The sequence below is a fragment of the Pezoporus occidentalis genome, unplaced genomic scaffold (genome assembly GCF_034315485.1).
Source record: "Pezoporus occidentalis ecotype Australia unplaced genomic scaffold, CSIRO_AGI_Poc_V1 ctg82, whole genome shotgun sequence".
NCBI classification, from domain to species: domain Eukaryota; kingdom Metazoa; phylum Chordata; class Aves; order Psittaciformes; family Psittacidae; genus Pezoporus; species Pezoporus occidentalis.
The window spans coordinates 1,891,792-1,910,155 of NW_026916181.1; the positions used below are offsets into that span (position 1 = coordinate 1,891,792).

Consider the following 18,364-nt stretch of genomic DNA (forward strand, 5'->3'; position numbering starts at 1 on the left):
CCTGGACTGCTCTGCTGAGTTCCTTAAGATTTTGTTTTGTTTTTTTCTGCTGTGCTGTGTGCAGTGGCCTGAATTGGCACAAATCCAGCACTCACACAGCCACAAATTTGGAAAGAAATAGAAAAAAACATCCAGGCTCTTTGTTATATGCTTTCTTTCCAGAGAACGCCATGGCTCCTGCATTCCACTAGCACAGCTGACAGTAGCTTGTTTCCTATGATCCTCAGGCGGGAGTCCTTCATTCAGTGTGGTCTACAACTAGAGACATCAGGGTCTCTGTGGAGAGGACAATCTCCAAGGAGTAAATGCAAAGCGTATTTTAAAGTTGACTGGACTCTGCTACTAGCCCAACAACCCAGAAAATTCCTGATAGCCAAGATGTGGGTGAATCTGGTATTCAGATTGGGAAACAAAGTTCTTCCAGCAAGAAAGGTGACCAACAACTCTGGTCACTTCCAGTGAAACTTGTCTTTTCAGCTCTAGTCACAAGGATATGTCAAAAGAAGTCCAGCTTTGCCTAGCCATCATAGAAAGGAGATCTGATGGGGCTATGCCTCCCAGTGGTGTTGATGTTGATGCTGATGCTGATGGCTGGGTGATGATTGTTTCAAAAAGAAAAAGACTAAATCTTATTTTGTGTAAGCCAAATGCATAAAGGATAGCTAATGGTGACATTATTTCTTTAAAAGCATAGCCCGAACATAAGACCCTGATGTGAGAAACCCACAGCTGACATTTTTTATCTCATAAGCTGTCCGTTAATTCTTAGTCTAAAGCCTGTATCTCCCAGTCTGTTCAATTAGCACTGATTATTAAAAAGTTGTAATTTTAACTGAGGGAGTTATCATTTACACAATGCTTTACCTTTGCTTACTAGTATCTCAGACTTCCACTAGCAGAGAAAAAAAGAGTTATAGGACCGTTTCTGGTTGCTGGGACTCTGTTGTTCCTGTTACTCATTTATTAACACTGACCATATTAGCCCAGATGAACTAGCAAACTTGCAAGTAACTCTTGGGTATTGTTTAGGAGATAGAAAGGAAACATTTCCAAAGCCGGTTTCAATGCAGACAAGCAGTTCTGAAGGGTAAGAGTGTTATGAGTATGTGCAGAATTTGCTCCTTCACGACTTGTCCCTGTGCTAGAGTATGAACATAAATGTAACCTGAGGGCAATAACAAACAATCTATTGGATTCCTCTAAAACAGACTTTGCTGCTTTCTGTGACATCCAACTTCACGAAAGCAATGATTTCAGCACTGCCAGCTGCTGGCTTCCCAAACTGCTACTATAAGCCATCCACAAGGCAACCTGGTTTTGGTTTAACCACGATCCAAACTTCTCTCCTATAAATTATGCATCCTTTTTTTTTTTTTTGACATCAGTCGTGTAGGTCTATTCAAACCAGACCATGCTAGGCAACCCCTGGTAACAGGAGGAGGGAATGGACATGTAATGACCCAAGTAAGTGAAAGCTGGCTTGTCAGCTCATATGGACCCATGTAACTGCTGATTTCACACTAAGAAGAGAAGTAACCTGTAATTCAATCTAGTGCCTGCAAGCAACAGAACTCTTCTCCTTAAGGGGAAAAAAAATACGTTATGAATGCAGAAAGCTAGGGTGGAAATTGAAATAAAAATTTAAATTAACTGAAAACTTGCGGTTTGCTCCAATTCCCAGACAGATTTCTTAGGAAGGTCTCCACCCTTTCTTGCAAACCTTGATGTAAAGGCAGTGTTTTCACACACATGCACATGCATTTGCACATATGAGTGAGCACATACATTTTCTCATTTCTAGTTGCAAACTGTGAACAAGGCTTAAGCTTATATGACTGGTTAACAGCCCAGGGAAAGGACACTGTTTTTACTCTTGCTTTGTGACTTGGACTGGAATAGGGAGAAAGGGGTAGATTGAGAGGTGAACTGTGCAGAGCAGCAAAAGACAGATGAGATGGAAAGGCAAAAAGAGGAAAGCAGAGGAATTTGCTGTATTTGTTCAAGTTCATCCACCTATTAATAAAGGGCAAATGAGGAGTGACAGGGAGGTAACGCTGAGCAGGCCTTCACCATTTCATAAACCATAGACTATAATTTCAGGGAGTAGAAACTCCAGATGACAGATTTTTGGACCCAGCCACAGTGCTGTCATGAGTCTGGGGAGAGGAAGAAGAGGGGGGTGACTGGGAGGGGGCACAGCTTGTGGAGAGGAGAGAGAGGTGAGAAAGGCTGAGGTCAATGGCAAGGTGCTGGTGGCAGCTCATGTTCTGAGGTCTTCTGTTGCAGGCGCAGCAAAAGCCGCTGTTCAGTTTGGATGCACTTGGATAAGGAGCACTTCATAAACTCTGCACACAACCATGACATAGCTGGGAAAAGCTGACCAGCTCATCTGCTTCGGGGTGGCTGCTTATGCTGCATTACCTGAGATTTTCCCCGATCCAGCTTTACATGACTCAAGTGCCGGAGGCTGCATTAAGGAGGTGTGAATGTCAGGAGTCTGGATACCAGCCAAAGCTTATGAAGGTCAAAAGAGGATTTTTTCCACCACCTTCTACTGGACCTTCAATCAATTCCAGGTTCAGACTGAGACTTTCTCTTCATATACCCAAGAAAATGAGATGATGTGCCATGTAATGAATAGGACCACACAGGGGTGACTCACCTGGGGTACCTCTCTCGTGTCAAGTTCGCTGAGGACATCTGGGAACATTCCTGCTTGGGGTACATGGAAAATGGGTGTCCCAGCAGATTTTTTACTACTGTCCAGAAGAAGTGACCAAGACAATCTCATGGGCAGGAAGATGTTCAAAATGTGGAGACAACATGCAAAATTAGGTCTGGAAAGGTAATATGTTGATTAGTAAATCCTGGGATGATTTCCTTGCTTTAGAGACATTTTTAACCACAAAGGACAGACTACTCAGACAGCCAGGCAGACAAACCTCAGCTGCTGCTCCTTCACTTACAAATATAGGACCAGAGCAAGTTTCTAACCTGACAGAAGGTTCTGGTAGTGTAAAGGCATTTAAGTCAGTGAGGTGATTCAATGTTGTGATTGAGAATGAGTTGCTCCCTTAGCTTGGCTGGTCCTCATCTGCTTTAACTGCCTTTGCAGATCTCACCCAATGTGCTGAAATGCATCTTCAGCTTTGCCATCAGCTCTCAAATAAATTACCACAGAGAGGTGTTTAGAGACCCCATAGTTAGCAATGTGTTTTGAGAAAAGTGCTAAAGAATGATGAAGAGTTGGTGAAATTTCATGTTACAAATATTTTTACAGCTTTAGCCCTATTTTTAGTTAACAAATCATCTATGGACCAATTATAATTTCCTTCACACATATTAAGTACACAGAAGAATTTGCCAGATACACTGGTGCTAACCCCAAACATTCAAAAAACATGAGTCAGCTGTCTGCTTTCTCCCCTCCCATCCCAGTCATATTATCAACTTAAACTTCATCAGATTTTTATTATGAAAATGAATGTAGGCTTTTTTTATTTGCTTTCTCATACTGAAAATTTTTCCATTTTGTCTTTTTAAGGGTTCTTCTGCACTTCTGAGGATTATTACTGTATCTTATCTTTAATAGAAACCTGAGATTTCCTCATAATTACTTGTCTTTCAGAGTGAAGGAGGCATAAAAAACTCTCCAGGCAAAGACTGGGACAAAAGCACATACAATCCTTGGATTTCCCCATTCTGGTTGTACCCATGTGGTCCTAGGTATTTTTCTTCATTACATGGAATATGTAAGTAAGCAAATACTGTGATTACTGTTTTCCCAGCTTGGATGGCACTTGGATTGAGGGCATGGTCAGACTCTCATAAATGTGTATTGGAGCAATTTGAAAGCTTCTTTAAATGGAGAGCCATTCTCTCTTTCTCCAAGCTGATCATGGTGGTTAAAGGCTATTATTCACTTGCCTGAACATAGGTGTTCAATGCTATTTGAGATGTTCTAGGGTATTCCAGCTGGTCCCCAACATCTGGAGGACCATGAGTCTTCTGTAAGACCTGTCTGGTATCCACAAGCCCCATGTGAATGTTTGAGACTCCCAAGAGCCTCGAATCACATTAGGCATCTATTTTTAGGAAACTGTGTGCCCTTTCTCCAGCATAGGGGGATCCAACTAAATGGGATCTGAATGGCCTAAGCAAATTAGTACTTTGTGTTGCAGTGGATTTGTGGTAAAGTTTCAGTTCACCCAACAGCATGACAACTTACTTCTTAGAATTATAGAATCATAGAATAGTTAGGGTTGGAAAGGACCTAAAGATCAACTAGTTTCAACCCCCCTGCCATGGACAGGGACACCTTAAAGGCCTGGGAGCAGACTGTGCCTGTGTGCAGAAAGATGAGCCAGCAGGAAAGAATACCGGCCTGGCTGAACAGAAAGTTTTGGTTGGAACTCCGGAAAAAAAAAAATGAGTTTATGACCTTTGTAAGAAAGGGCAGGCTACTCAAAAGGACTAGAAGGATGCCGTGAGAGAATGCAGAGAGAAAAAAAAGGTCCAGGGCTCAACCAGAACTTAAACTGGCTACTACTGTAACAGACAATTAACAAAATGTTTCTATAAATACATTAGCAAGAAAAGGAGGACTAAGGAGAATTTCCATCCTTTATTAGATGCAGGGTGAAACAGTGACAAAGGATGAGGAAAGGGTGAAGAACTTATTGTCTTCTTTCCCTCAGTCTTTTAATAGTAAGATCAGTTGTTCTCTGGATACCCAGCCCCCTGAGCTGGAGGACAGGGGCAGGGAGCAGAATGAAACCCCCAGAATCCAAGGGGAAATGGTCAGTGACCTGCTACACCACTTAGACACACACAGGTCTATGGGACCATATGGAATCCACCCAATGGTACTGAGGAAGCTGGCCATTTTCCATTATTTATCAGCAGTCCCAGGCTAACCAGGGAGGTCACAGGTGACTGGAAGCTATTAATGACCTGGACAAGGGGAAGAAATATAACCTCAATGAGTCTGCAGACAAAAACAAATTGGGCAGGTGTGTCAATCTACTTGAGGGTTGGAAGGCTCTACAGAGGGATCTGGACAGGCTGGATCAATGTGCCAAGGCCAATTGTATAAGCTTCAACAAGGCAAAGTGCCAGATCCTGCACTTGAGTCACAACCCCATCCAATGCTACAGACTCAGGGATGGAAAGCTGCCTGGCAAAAAAGGACCTGGGGGTGTTGGTTGACAGCGAGCTGAATATAAACTAGCAGTGTGCCCCGATGGCCAAGAAGGCCAACAGCATCCTGGCTTGTATCAGAGATACAAGTGGGGTTTTATTCATGTTCTTATTTCTAAATATCAAAATCCATAAATGGATTATTAATGAGCTCCCATTTTGCTGATGGGGTCATTGAGGAAAAAAGCTTAAGAAATCCTCGTTCCCTTTGTTTTCATGTAACCCAGAGGACCACAGTCTGTAGATGCCTGAACCAGTGCAAAAGTTGCAGCCTGATCAGCCAGCACTCAGAAGAATGAAGCAAAATCCCACCAGGATCCCAGCCCTCTTTAACAGTGTGCACAAAAGCCTTTTGACAATCAGGAGCAGAGAACTGGATCATAGAATCCTAGAGTGATTTGGGTTGGAAGGGACCTTAAACATCATCTTGTTCCAACCCACAGGCAGGGACACCTTCCACTACACCAGGTTGCCCCATCCAACCTGGCCTTGAATGCTGCCAGAGATGGGGCAGCCACAGCTTCTCTGGGCAGCCTGTACCAGGGCCTCACCACCCTCACAGGGAAGAACTTCTTCCTCAGATCTCATCTCAATCTCCCCTCTGTCAGTTTAAAGCCATTCCCCCTTCTCCTGTCCCTACCTGCCCTTGTCAAAATCCCCTCTTCCAGCTTTCTTGTCAGCCCCTTTAGGCACTAGAAGCTCCTCTAAGGTGTCCCCAGAGCCTTCTCCAGGCTGAAGAAGCCCAGGTCTCTCAGCCTGACTCCATCGGAGAGGTGCTCCAGCCCTGGAAGCATCTTTGTAGCCTCCTCTGGACTCACTCCACCTGCTCCATGTCCCTCTTGTGTTAGGGGCCCCACAGCTGAACACATGAGTGTTTCTGGATAACCAGGACCAGAAGAAGGTCCAGACACATTGCAGGAAGAGAAGAAACTGCAAGGCAGTAATGGGATGGCTTCCACACCGCCAAATCAGAGCTCTTCCTGTCCAACTAAATTTACAAGGGATATATAGAGGCTTAACTCTCATTTTAAGGTCATAACTTAAATATATGTTAAACTTCCATTATAGCTAGGTATATGCATGAACTGTAGTCTGTCTTTCTACATGGCTGATGCTTATAAGAGCATGTTAGTGCTCTTTGCAATTCGGGACTTTCTTTTTCATCTAATTGAAGAGGGCCACAGAAATGCTCAGCACATATAGCATCATCTGTAAAAGGCTTCTTTTTGGACCAGTGTACATTGCTGTGCACTGTGGCAGACACTGAAGTAAATCCCTCCTGGCCTGTGTGGTTTTGTGAGAATCCAGGAAAAAAAAAATTAAAAAAGTAAATTTCACCAGATCAGCTTTCTAAGCAGTGACTTTCCTTGCACTTTCCTAGAAACCCTGCTCTGCTTTTCCCATCTCCTGCCAAGCTGTATAGAATTGGATGAGCACAATTTTTATTTTTCTCCTTCTACATGAGCTGGTGCCAATGCAAGTAAGTTTATTATTGTAACTTAACCCTCTCTTGCAAAGTGTATTTAAATCACCTGGATTTATATTTTGAATGAAATCGGAACTGACCCTACTTTGCTGAAAATTTAGCTGTTCTTTATTTAATTTACAAGGGTTTAAGTCAGCTGCAATGGATCGAGGTTAAGAGAGTCTCTGGTGAGAAAAACCTATGAGAGGAGGGAGCAGCTGGAAGTAAAACAGACTTACAAAATCCATGAGATGCTCAGAGACAGTGCTGCCTGGCAGTCTTCAAATTCTACCTGTCCTGATGCAAAGGAGAACCCATTTTAGGGATTGGTTGGTTTGTTTGTTTTTTTTTGTTTTTCTTTTAAACAGGATTATAGACACCTATAATGAAATCTAACTTGGAGGCCAAGGAGTGAATGGGTGTCTGAAGGCTGCCTTCACTATACAGGCAGAATTCAGTGACTAACACAGACTTAAATAATTTGCAGGCATCTGATATTAAAATGAAAGAAATCCCACCCCCACATCTACTGACTGGGAACTGTGCCCTGCAGACACTTTTAATAGCTAATGTGGCTCCATGCACCCTAACCTTTCAGGAATGCTTTTTTCTGGGAGACTTATTGATTTTTCTAGATCTAAACAAGATCACAGGAAAGGGGAAAAAAGAGAAAAAAAAAAAGAGACTAATAATAATAAAAAAACTAGCTAAGATGAAAACCAGCTGATAATCACCCTTAGAGAAACCCTTAGAGGATCTTTCTGCAAAGTTATTCTGAAGATGTATCAGCTTTATAGATGTAGTCAGGACATCAACTGGAGTTAAGAAAGTCAGAGAAATCACTTAGAGGGTGATTTCCAGGGTACCCATCACTAAGCCTAGTAGACAGTTCTGCAATCTCATCTGCCCCCACCAAGAAGCAATATGATCAAGATCAATGAACAGAAATCACAGTCTTCAAAGTTATTTATTGGAAAATGGGCTTATATCAGAATCTAGAGTATCTAGACTAATAAGATAATAAATTTTTGGGGAGTTTATTAGTTTATTAGACCAGACACTCTAGAATGTAGAATACATTGTGTCTTTAATGTTGAAAAAAGAATTCCAAACAAAACAGGTCTTTCAAATCAGAGGCAATGCTTTGAAACGAAGTATTTAGCTCACTTTGCATCATCCCTCTTCCATTTCATTTATCATCAGAATGACCCTGTGAGACAGAGTCATTTAAGACAGGCTCCTGTGAGTCAGTTAATTTGCCCTCTATATATGCATGTCTAGCTTCAGCTACTCCAGAAAAGATACTTAGACAAGATATCAAATTTTAGAGTGCTAATATTCATAGAATCATAGAATAATTAGGGTTGGAAAGGACCTTAAGGTCATCTAGTTCCAACCCCCCTGACCATGGGCAGGGTCACTTCACACTAAACCATATCACCCAAGGCCTCGTCCAACCTGGTCTTGAACGCTGCCAGGGATGGAGCATTCACAACCTCCCTGGGCAACCCATTCCAGTGCCTCACCACCCTAACAGGAAAGAATTTCCTCCTTATAGCCAATCTAAACTTCCCCTGTTTAAGTTTTAACCCGTTACCCCTTGTCCTGTCACTACAGTCTCTAATGAAGAGTCGCTCCCCAGCATCCCTATAGCCCCCTTCAGATACTGGAAGGCTGCTATGAGGTCTCCATGCAGCCTTCTCTTCTCCAGGCTGAACAGCCCCAACTTCCTCAGCCTGTCTTCATACAGGAGGTGCTCCAGTCCCCTGATCATCCTCCTGGCCCTTCTCTGGACTTGTTCCAACAGTTCCATGTCCTTTTTATGTTGAGGACACCAGAACTGTACACAGTACTCCAGGTGAGGTCTCACAAGAGCAGAGTAGAGGGGCAGGATCACCTCCTTCGACCTGATGGTCCAGCTCCTTTTGACACAGCCCAGGATACGGCTGGCTTTCTGGGCTGCAAGCGCACACTGAAGCCGGCTCATGTTCATTTTCTCATCAACCAACACCCTAAGTCCTTCTCTGCAGGGCTGCTCTGAATCTCTTCTCTGCCCAACCTGTAGCTGTGCCTGGGATTGCTCCAACCCAGGTGTAGGACCTTGCACTTGGCATGGTTAAACTTCATGAGGCTGGCATCAGCCCACCTCACAAGTGTGTCAAGGTCCCTCTGGATGGCATTCCTTCCCTCCAAGGTATCAACTGAACCACACAGCTTGGTGTCATCGGCAAACTTGCTGAGAGCACACTCAATCCCACTGTCCATGTCAGCGACGAAGATGTTAAACAAGACTGGTCCCCAGTTTCTACTTGCAGAATGTGGATATTGTCATTGCCACACTTCACCTGGTGTTCTGAAAGGTTACAAGCTATAAAAGCCAATATAGTAGCAGTAGAAGCCTTGAAAATACTTTCTGTTGCAGCCAGGCTTGAGCAGTGTCATCTTCAGTACTAAGTCTTTGCTCTTCAGTTTAGCTCTAGATCTTTCATTCTGCTTGCAGAGGTCCATCTTTTTATGTCATTCACTGTAAGTGATGAGCTATACCTAATTCAGATGAATCCCTGAAACCACAGAAACAAAGGCTCTTCTTCACAACTTTCGGGTCATTTTGAAATCAGTGGCTTCTAAAGTGGTTGAAAAGGTCTATTGGCCAGAATAGAAATGCTGCTTGATTGACATCATCATTTGTCACAGGGTTGGGGATGAAAAGTAAAACGTCGTCTCGCTTGATTCGTGAAAGGCTGTCCTTAACATCAGCGCTAAAGAATGTTCATTGTCCTTTCCCAATTAATGAGCTAAAGAGAAACTAAACCACGAGTGGAGTGATGTGTCCTCATCTCTGACCCTCCTTTGAGCAAGAGCTTGGACAAGGTGACCTGCAGTCTCCTCTGACCAAATTTGCCTATGGTACAGTAGGACTTTCACAGGAAAGGCTGTCTTGGAAGTGTGGAGGAAAGGGAAACCATCACCACAGGAAACTGAGGGTCACACATGCAGTGATTTGTCAGAGAGCCTGGTAAACCAAGCAATCCCTCATCAGCAATCCAGCAAAGCTCAGCTTGGTGAGACTGAACCCCAAGGGAGCAAACTCCATCCTGGTTCCTGAGAGGAACAACTGTGCGTGGATGAGTCATTCCAATTGCTGCATTTAGGTATTGCTATTGCAGCAGTCTGATCCCATCACTAACTTCATAACCTTTGTCCTGCCTCAAAACTTTCCACTTTTGTCTGCACTGCCATTCCTGACCCTTGGCTGCTGTGCCAAAATTTTTCTCCTACTCTATCATTCCATATCTGAGATGCAAACCTCAACCACAGCATCTTCCCCAGCTTAAAATTTCTCAAAAGAACATATGTCAGACCTTTTTGTATTTGGTCACCAGCAATAACTCCAAAAGTTTACCACATGCTAAGTCAAGACAGCACTCATTTTCTGAAGCCATCTTTCCTGTCCTTGTTTAGAGCGATATTTTGCCATTGCCTTCTTGCTTTCTCTCGGTCAGTACTTGGGAGGTGGGTTCACTTATTGCCACCAGGCTTATAGGGCAAGCAGTCAAGGCTGTGAAACTTCATTTGTATATTATTAATCTCTTTGAGACACCAAGGGGGATGTTGGGACCAGTGCTGGCAAGTTTTAATTATTCACTGACCCTTAAAAACCTAGTTAGTAGGAAAGGCTAGAACTGTCTTCTCTTTATAGCTGCTCACTTACCAGCATTTAGTAAAAAAAAGGAGGGGAAGGCAAAGTGCATTCATGGCACTTTTGCTAGGAATAGTGCAAAAGAGGGGAAAGGCCAGATTAATTTTTTTTATATATTTTCATTATTTAAAGATCAAAACTGCAAGGCAGCTTCTATCCAGAAGTTATTTTGCCATCTACAGCAGCAGGTTGAAGGGAACTCACAGCAACAATGGTCCCATGGTCTAGTTTATGAAAATAAACAGCAAAATCTGGAAAATGAGGACAGCTGCTTCTAAGAGAGGGAATGAGTCTTTGCATACTGATCCCTGAGCAGGAAAGGCAGATTTCCCACTCCAGGCATAACTGAGCTTGCTTAGAGTAGAGATAGAATAGATTGATAGATGGATAGACAGAGAGAGAGAGAGACAGAGAGAGACAGAGAGACAAACACTTTGTTCATAAAAGGAATAGCAGCACTGCAGTCTTCTGCCAGAAATCTGAGGCCAACATGTTCCAAGTACTGCTGAGCAAAGCCCTACAAAATAAGTAGAAATGACCACAAATATGCCTGTGTTTTAAATTCTAGAGGAGCTGGCATTACCTGGTAGTCTGCTGGTTGGAAAGGGAGCAGCCAAATCTATACAATTGCAGCAAGGAAGCCTTGTGTTTTCTGCAAGGGGTGAATTTGTCAAGCAATGCCCAGCACCCAAGCCAATGCTGAAGAAAGCCATTTGCAAAAGTGATCTTCCTTTTATGAAGCAACTTGCAAAAGCTGTACATGTCACTTCAAAGAACAGAAACCACTGCTGTGGCACTTGAGTACCCAACCAAAGCAGATCACTCCCAGGCACTTCTGAACCTTTCACTAAGAAGTGCTCAATCTCAGTGTATTGAGAGTCAAAGCTGGGACATCAACTCAAGAAAATCATAACCCATGGAAACAGAAAACAGTGAAGGGCAGCCAATGTGTTATTAACCAAGAAGTGTTCCCCTAGGTTTAATCTCTTCCCTTGTCTTTAAATACAAAGGGTTTGGAGGCAAAAAGGGCCACTTTTCTTGTGCATTTAATTCTGTGGCTAATGACAAGGACACCAAGAAGGGTAGTTCCGCACAGCTCTGAGAATTGCTGTTTGTTTGTTTGTTTGTTTGTTTGTTTTATAAGGATGCTTGTACTCGGAGAGCAAATGGTCATATTCCAGCCCTCAGCTGCAGCGCATATGGTAGACATAGACACCATAAACTCAGGAGACTGATTTTCTGCTCCTTCAGTTGTCCATCCTTCCTCTGAATTGGGATTTAGACTTGACTCCCCAAAGGAGCACCAAAGCCCTTGATTGAGTGTCTATTCATATACACAGTGCCTAATCAAACATGAGGTCTTTCTCTAACGATTTTAACTCTGTAAGAAGCACCTACCACATTATTTTCTGGCTAGGGAGTGAGAGGACCCACCAATGCTTCCTGCTTCTGCACTACAAAGTCTACAGTTAGTATCTTCAATGGGTCACCCAGATTCAGACAAATACTCTTTCTACATGGGCCACCACAGAGGGGTGACATGGTAGCACTGGTTAGGTTTCTATTTCCAGCAGCACTGAAAGAAATGGAGAAACAGCAGGATTTTACTCAACTCTTTGAACATGTAACATTGGACATGTATTTAACGTCAGTATGCTCATGTATTTCTATAAGGGCTGAGAGTGAAATAGTAGTCTTTACCATGGGGGAAGGATTGCCTGTGCCTATTACTCAATTTGGGCATTTTAATCATGACTGATATTTTTTATTTTCCATGCATCCTGTCTTCTAACCTCAAGAGCATCAACCTTTTTACTTACCACTTGCTGTGGAAAGGGCTGAAAACCCATTTGTACAAGATAACATACTTTGGATTGTTTGATACTACATTGCTGTGTTTCCAATTACGTTTCCTTGCTTTTATCTTCTTTCTGTAATCTACTCAGTCCCTCCCACTAATTAAAACCTTATTTGCCTTTTTTCCCCTTTCAACAGTGTTTATCCTTTGCATTGTTCCTTGCATCTCTGCTTAGCAAGATTGACTTCTGTTATCTTTGGTTTTTAAATATATATTTAGATTTTACTGGCACAGACATTTGTTAAAGTGATCCAACTGTTCATTACAGACCTCATGATTTTCCATAGTAAATTTTTTAGACAATCAACTCTGATCAACATTATTTTGTGTCTCATTCTACATTCTTTCAGAGTTGTATTTTATGAAAAGCCCACCACTTCAGATTATTACCTTCTATATATAACATTCCCTCAGAATCAGTAGATATCTGATGATATTCTGATGGCTAGACCTCCAGATGTTTTATTTTATTTATCATATTTGGCTTGTTTTCTAGGATAAAGTCCAAAACAGACTCTAATCTCAGTCTTGCTCAACAAATTCTGTGAGGGGCTGTGAAAAGTTATTAAGGGGGTAAAAACATCTTTACATAACAAATATTTCTGCAAATCCTAGTGTTGTTTTATGTACTTAAAACATCTTAATCAATAATGACCTTGCAAGAAGACTAATAAGGATTTCTGGGGAGGGCATGGAAGCTCTCAGAATAAAATGATTTCCTGCCAATATATGTCAGGAAGAAACTTTCCAAGGGCAACTTTCCATAATTGTTGTTTAGGATGTTTTTGTGCTTTTTCTTTGCAGATGGCACTTGCCACTGCTCAAGAGTCAGAACAGATTCTGGATCTGTAGCTTGATCCAGGATAGCAGTCTCCATGTCTAGAAAACAAATAGAATGAAGATGAGAGGAACCAAATGCGTAACATGCTGCAGTGCCTTCCTGGCTGTGTGGAGTCTTGCAGGGCTTGGAACTGAAAAAACACCATGCTGGAAGGACAGACCATGGCCACTTGAACTAAGGGGCATTCCTAGAGGTAAATAAAGAGGTGGGTGAAAACCAAGGGTCTCAAAATGAGACAGTAAGCTTGATATTAACAATTCCAGTTTAGTGAGCAAAAACATTTAGTCTTGTGAGATCCTCTCTGCAGTCCTGCATCCAGCTCTGAGGCCCCAGTATAAGAAGGATGTGAAGCAGCTGGAGCAAGTCCAGAGGAGGCCACAAAGATGAACAGGCTGGAGCATCTCTTTCTACAGAGACAGGATGAGAGAGCTGGGCTTGTTCAGCCTGGAGAAGGGAAGGGCCCAGGGAGACCTTAGAGCAGCCTTCCAGAACATAAAGGGCAGAAATGAAAGCTGGAGAGGGGCTGTGGACAAAGGCAGATAACTTTGGGACAAGGGGGAATGGCTTTAAACTGACAGAGGGGAGATTTAGGTGAGACCTGAGGAAGAAGTTTTCCCTGTGAGGGTGGTGAGGCCCTGACACAGGTTGCCCAGAGAAGCTGTGGCTGCCCTATCCCTGGCAGTGTTCAAGGCCAGGTTGAACAGGGCTTGGAGCAACCTGGTCTAGTGGAAGGAAGAGAGTGGAACTGGATGATGTTTAAGGTCCCGTCTAATCCAAACCATCCTGTGATTCTATGATTCTGTGAAGCTAGTGGTGCGGTTATCCTGAATGAACCTACATGTCTTGGCAGTACTATCAGGGTACCATCCCATTCCCTCGAACTAACACTACCTGTACCACGGGTTATGAACCTCCTCAGATAGCGCCTCCCATGGCAATACCAGAAGAGGGATTTTGCGGCCATGTCAGGGCTAGGAGGAAAGTCTGTGGTGGTGCTGAGTTACTGGTTGCCTACACCCAGGTAGGAGGGAAAGAAAAAGGGGTCTTACAGCTCCCATTGCCATCTCTCACCAACACCATCACTGTAAGATGAAGGCTCCTCTGAACAGATTTCACACTCCAGGTGAGGTCAGAGAAAACAGAGAGCAAAAGATAGTTTTGCCATTCTAATTTCACTGAAGCATTATGTTGCATTGCGGCTTTCATGAGATCTCAAGCTTATTGAAGTGGGTAAGAAATTTTGCTGCAGCACACATTAAATAGCAGAACGGCTATTTCTTATTCTATTCATTTTACAAAAAGTTTTATCAGAAGATATAAATGAAACTCACCTTTCCAGTTTCTAACCCAGTCTTTTCTAGGCCTGGTTAATCCACTATTTTTTCTTATTTGTCTTCTACTTTGTGGTCTTCAGAAACTGATACTTAAATTTCTGAATTTCACACAGGCAAATCTCTCATCACCTGCAGGCGTATACCTGTATGCTCCCTTCTTGACTCCTATAGGTCTTCAGCTGAATACCCAAAGCATGAATATAAGCTGAACTAACCACATCATGAAGTACACAGTCTAATCTTGTCAAACTGCTCTGAAATTCCTCTCGTCAGGTTTTGTAACCTTGATTTCTTGCAGCCGGGCTGTCCCATATCTGCAGTGCTTTTGGGAAAGGCAGCAACAGAACAAACAAGACAAAACCAAACAGAATTCTTTAGAGTTTTCAAGAAAGTTTTGAAACCTTTTTTATATCTTAAGACTCTTCTCCTTAATTTAATGGAATTTTCATCCTTTTCTTTCAAACCAATTTCAAAATTGACATGCCGAAATTCAGAATACAAAAAAAAAAAAAAAAATTAGGAAATTTGAGGATTTTCCCACTCCACCCCACTTTCAACGGTTTCCAAACCTTTTTACTATGATGGCCTGAGAGGGCTCTTTATTTTTACAGCTGCTGCATACCTAGTTCCCCTCACTGGAAGACGCACATGCAGCTCCAGCGATTCTAATCTTTTCATTCCAGGAAAGGAACCAGCTGTAAATCCACTGAAGCAAGATCAGGATACAGTACCAGAACTGTTGTTCTGGCCTCCCGCTGGTTAAGACTTCCCTTGAACTGCTCTCACACTCAGTCTTGTCATGGGTCCAGGAGCCTCTGTTTTAAGAATCCCTTCCCACCTCCCAGTTGAGACCTCAGTAAGCCTCTAAAGGCAGTGGTATTATGACTTTCATGATCTGGTGAGACACCTCTGCAAAGCAACAGTTGAGTCAGATTTGGAATAGTAGGGGGTGTTTGGTTTCTTCTATCCTGACAGCACCCAAAAGAGGTACTATGTTTGCGTCCACTCCCAGTTTCCAAATAAATTGAATGTTAGGGATAAAGTTACTCCATGCACACTCCCTGTCCCTGGGTGATGTTGTAAATGAATTTGTGTAATGATGTTGTAGCACTCAACAGCGCAGTTCCTTCCCTCTCTTACTGCAAGCACGGCTGCCACAATCCTTGCTGATATTGTATCAGCTTTCCACTATACAGTAGGCTATAAGACCAGAAAAAAAAAAACTGGCATTCTGTAACAAAAAATCAGATCAATGTTTGCAAAGACTGACAATTTCCCTGCACCCATGGAAAACTGCTCAGGGAGTCATCTCATGCTGGCGAGAATGTCACCTCCAGGGTGGGTCTTTCCCAAATTTTCACAGTAACCTGGCGCTGAGTGTATACAAACACTCACAATGACTGCTTAGCAACATCTCCTGCCAACCTAGGCAGTGGCAGAGTGAACAAAAATGTGTGCCGTGCTCTCCAGCAATTCCTGCAATGAAAATATATCATCAAGGAACAGTAAAACTTGTGTTGGGCTGGTGGGGATGAGGTGGAACAGGACCTCCCGCACCTCTTTCCACAACAGTAACACAAGTCTGACTTTGTCTTCTTGGACTTGGCAAGTCTCATTTGAGTTCCAGTGAGCCTCATGTCCCCAGTAAAAGCTGGCACACATGAAAGCTATGTGTATATATATGTTGTGTCAGGGGACGGGGGAGGAGGAGGCAGTTCTGCAGCAGGAGCCAGCAGCCATTCCTACAGCCAAAGGTCAAGAGATCTGCAGGATTTTTCCAGACGTGCGCTGTCATTTCTTATCCTGTCTAGATCAAGGGTGGCCCAGCAAAGGGGAATGCAATCATTTGGCATGGAAAGAGACTACTGCTCTAAGGGACAAATCCTGAGAGCAAAGGGCACAATACACCCCCCTGCCATAGCAGCCCTGTGACATTCTGCAAGACATCCATCAGTACTTTTCAGTATACGGCAGGACAGGTCCCACTGACAGCTAGTCAAGACAGCTCAGGCTTTTCACCTTTGGAGCATCCATTATGATTAATTTGTTGGCAGTTTTGGAGACAAAGGTGCCCATATCAATCAGGAAAAACCATTCCAGAGAGGCCTGAGCTAACATAGGAGTGAGCTAGTACATCCATGCAATACAACTCTTTGCTATGCAAAGGTATTTACTCCAGTCAAACAGCCCATGGGCCACTTTGTGGGTAAGAGGGATGCTACTGATCAGCCACATTAAAAGGAAATACATCCTGTTCCAAACCTTCTTGACATTGTCACATCATTGCAAGCTTGGGGAAAACTCAGTGCATTGCTGAATCTTTCATCCTCACACAATACCTCACCATAAAAAGCTGTTTCTTCAGTTTTTTGAGAGGCTAGGCAGAAGACTTTCCTCACTGGAGGACAGTTATGGGAGATGGGCATATAATAATGGAATGATTTGGGTTGGAAGGGACCTGAGAAATCATTTAGTTCCAAGACCCCTGCCACAGGCAGGGACACCTTCCACTAGACCAAGTTGCCCCATCCAACCTGGCCTTGAACACTGCCAGGGATGGGGCAGCCACAGCTTCTGTGGACAGCCTGTGCCAGGGCCTCACCACCCTCACAGGGAAGAACTTCTTCCTCAAATCCCATCTAAATCTCTCCTCTGTCAGTTTACAGCCATTCCCCCTTGTGTGTCACTCGATAGAGTCCATTTGCCACCAGATTAGCTGACAGCAGGCTGAAGGTCTGTTCTTTCCTGTATATTAAACTGGCTTAAAATCCAGCACTTTGTATTTGAAACCCTACTGAGTGGGTGTTACTGATTCCTAGTCAAAACTCAAAGACAAGGCACCATGCAGTTTCTTAAGAAGCATTTAATATGCAAAGGAAACCTTGTAAATCATGTTTGGAAAAAAAACTTAAATATTTGGGACTTGCAATAAATTTTGAATTACTACTATTGGGTAGCTCCTCCTACAGACATCTTTCTTTTGCTGTTAAATACATACCATTGCTGTTCCTTCACAGGTAACTTCTCCAAGTTGAGGGTGTGACTGTAGAACACACTCAGAGCTAGAGAAGAGTGACAGGATCTCAGATGTCTGCCTGTTGAAAGGTGGACACCTCTGTCAGAGCCTATAATAGTATCCTTTTGAAAAATAGTTTAGCTGAATACATTTAAATTTACTCCCATCCCCAGCAATATTTCAGCCTTGGGATTAATACCTGCCTTAGCTTCATGTAGATAATATGACATAAATCCATATAAAGGCAACCTCTACCACACAACACTTTATTTCCTAGTCCTGTGTCCAACAAACCTTTGTCCATAACTTGTATTTCCTGCTCCTGGCTGCACTGTATGTGTTTCAGTTGTACAAATGTCAGCTGAAAGTGACACCAGCTGCTCTGCAAGCTTCAGAGGCAATTTCTGAGCACAGCTCATAAATACAATTTCTTACATTTGGCTATGTCTAAGCTTTTTTAGCCATGCTATGCTGCCCTGCTCTCCACGTCTGCAAAAAGTAAAGCTTCCCCATACGCATGCCCCTCCCTATGTCTTTGATCCTTTTGTCTGGACTGAAGAAATCCAAGCTGATATATAAAGCATGTGTGATACATCAGCCTGGTAGAAAGCTCCTTCGTGTATTAGCCCTCTTCTGGAGGAGTGAGATTTTTGTGGTATGATGCACAGAGCCAAACCTGCCAGCATTCCCTGGAAAGCAAGAATAAGGGGGAAAAAACTGAGTTCATTATTTGAGATCTGATCATATTATTATACATATGTATCTTCATTATTAAACCAAACATCTACCCAGCTAATTTCCCAGTTGCCACCCTGGCAAAGGGGCCCTGGAAACTGAGCAATGGAGTTAGGGAATATTGATCCGTTTGGAGAATAAGAGCTGGGTTTGTCCGTGACGGTGAGCAGTAACATCTGGAGGAAAAAGAGGGTGTGTTCTTGAGCAAAGCAGCAG

The 18,364-nt window shown here is 43.1% G+C and overlaps 2 long non-coding RNA genes across 2 annotated transcripts; one reads left to right on the forward strand and one right to left on the reverse strand.

Annotated features, from left to right (window-relative positions):
- The first annotated feature begins 302 nt into the window (after nucleotides 1–302).
- LOC134156142 (uncharacterized) lies at nucleotides 303–3,919 on the forward strand. The gene is made up of 3 exons (XR_009961835.1): nucleotides 303–432; nucleotides 2,287–2,845; nucleotides 3,545–3,919. It is a non-coding gene; the product is annotated as an uncharacterized LOC134156142 (long non-coding RNA).
- An 8,639-nt stretch (nucleotides 3,920–12,558) lies between these two features.
- On the reverse strand, nucleotides 12,559–18,118 carry LOC134156154 (uncharacterized). Its single transcript, XR_009961838.1, has 4 exons — nucleotides 17,396–18,118; nucleotides 15,020–15,597; nucleotides 14,613–14,711; nucleotides 12,559–13,101 (listed from the first exon to the last, which is right to left on the reverse strand). It is a non-coding gene; the product is annotated as an uncharacterized LOC134156154 (long non-coding RNA).
- Between the last annotated feature and the right edge of the window lie 246 nt (nucleotides 18,119–18,364).